This window comes from Octodon degus, unplaced genomic scaffold (genome assembly GCF_000260255.1).
Source record: "Octodon degus isolate 3935 unplaced genomic scaffold, OctDeg1.0 scaffold00125, whole genome shotgun sequence".
NCBI classification, from domain to species: Eukaryota; Metazoa; Chordata; class Mammalia; order Rodentia; family Octodontidae; genus Octodon; species Octodon degus.
In genome coordinates, this window is record NW_004524701.1 from 5125100 (window position 1) to 5127510 (window position 2411).

General features: G+C 39.2%; 1 pseudogene; it reads right to left on the bottom strand.

The window, feature by feature from the left end:
- Positions 1-234: 234 nt before the first annotated feature.
- LOC101567677 lies at positions 235-867 on the bottom strand (annotated as a pseudogene).
- Between the last annotated feature and the right edge of the window lie 1544 nt (positions 868-2411).

Genomic DNA, 2411 nt, shown 5'->3' on the forward strand with positions numbered 1-2411 from the left:
TACAACCCCTATACTGTACCAGGCAAGGTTAGTGGCCATTGAAAATACTATCAGGACAGAGCTATTTAAAGACATATTCAGTAGTGTGCTAACTATACAGAAAAAAAGACGCTGTACAGTTTAAAAACATCTTACACAGCCTTACATTTCAATTTTTTTTCTTCAAAAGGAGTGAGTTGTGTACAGGGGTGTTAAATGCTTTATAAACAAGAAAAACAATGCAGTAGAACCAACTTATTCATCATCTTCTTCATCCTCTTCATTTTCTTCCTCTTCTTCCTCCTCATCTTCCTCCTCATCCTCCTCCTCTGCCTTCTTTTTCTTGCGTTTTTCAGCCTTGATGACTCCCTTTTTTGCTGCATCAGTTTTTCCTTTAGCCTGGTAGGCAGCGATGTTCTTTTCATACTTTTGCTTCAGCTTAGCAGCCTTCTTCTCGAATGGCTGCTTGTCATCTGCTGCAGTATTATTCCACATTTCTCCAAGTTTCTTTGCCACATCACCAATGGAGAGGCCAAAATATTCTCCTTTGATTTTTAGACAGTACTCAGAATAGAACAAGAAGAAGGCTAAAGGAGGCCTCTTGGGTACATTGGGATCTTTGAACTTCTTTGTTTCTCCTTTAGGAGGAATATAAGTTTTCATTTCTCTTTCATAATGAGTCTTGTTTGCTTTTGCCATGTCTTCAAATTTTCTTTTTTCTTTAGCAGACATGGCCTTCCACCTCTCTGATCATTTCTTAGAAAACTCCAGGAAGTTAATGGAGTTAACTTCCGGGTGCTTCTCCTTGTGCTCCTCTTGGGAAGTTTGCACAAATAATGCATATGATGACATCTTGCATCTCAGCTTCTGAGGATCTCCTTTGCCCATGTATACTTGTTTTCTTCAGTGAGGCACAGAGTCGCCCAGTGCCGGTCTGGATCTCACTTGCCCCGACACTGTCTCCATGGAGCTCAATTTACTGCAACAGCAACACTTCTATCAGCAGTCATTAGATTTTGCTTTCTGGAGGGGGTCTCTGACTGCCTTCTCACTTCTCAGTGACTATTCTCTGCTTGAAAGAGTTAAGATGTAAACTACACCCAGCCTTCCCTCACTGCAGTTAGGAATAGCTCTTAAAGTACTTATATAGACAGCTAAGTTAGTTACAAGTATTGCATGCAATTAGAGAGGGCTGGCTGGCAACAAACAAACAAACAAAAAGACAAAACAAAAAAGCACCAAAAAAAAAAAAAAAAAACCCAGGGATCTGAATAAGAAAATAAATAAAATAAGATGGATTGTGGCCCAGTACAGTTAAGAATATGGGTATGAGGGCATGTTTGTATAATAACATCATAAAATATCATTATGGATACAATCCTGGATCACGTGGCAAGAGTGAAAAGCGATATTCTAACCTGTGGTGAAGTCTGCTACCACTTGGAGTGTACAATAGCTGATTATATTAATGCACTTGTGTCTTTTACTTTTGTTCTTAGTCTCCTACAGGGGACACCAAACACAATAACGCTAGCCATGCTTCCACTGTTGCAATTACAAAACCTAAAAGGAGGAAATGTTGGAGACTATTATGAAGTGGCTTTGAGCAGGATTTAAATTAACTGGTTGGCTTTTCATGTTCATGAATAAAGGGCTGGGCTTCTTGTCCAGACATGAACAGTGGACTCAAGTAAACCTCTAGGACTCCATAGTCCTAACTCAAAACACAAGACAAAGCCACTACTGAGTACACCTGGCTGTAATCTCAGTTAACTAGATAAAGACTGTAGCTACAGGAATCTCATTCCTGTAGTAAGGACTTCCTGGAGATGATACAGTTCTCTTAAATTACCATAATGGATGACTTGGAAAAGTTTTTGAAAGGACTTCAGGGTCCTGTACAGATTCTTGCATTTTCTTCAGTATTCCTTTCCTTTGTTTAATAATGAAATAAATATGGGCTGCCTAGAGAAGTTGTTTGTTTTAACCCCCAGAAAATTTCAAATTCTTTTAGAAGATTTTGAACCTCCTGGAGCCCTGAAATCATAGCAGTTGTCTCTTATTTAAATCTTCACCATTTTCTCATTTTGGAGTTTGCAGGCCTGATCAGTCTGAAATAAACTGAGCAATAATATTAACCTAATAGCTTAGGTCCCTAATGAAAATTAATTGAATTGATTAGGCATGAAAATCAGAAAATGGGCCACTGGGCAACTGTGGGTGTCTAGGCACAAGTTGTGCAGGTGACATTGTCCCTGGACTGGTGGAAGGACCCCCTATAGAGTGTGTGTCACTCTTACTGCCTTGCCCTCTGGGAATACTGTCCAGGAAATTGGCAAATATCAAGGACTATCTTTCAATATTGGTGACCTACACAATCCGAGAAAATAAAATTTTAGCAATTATACAGACACTTCTTAGGAAGTTATATA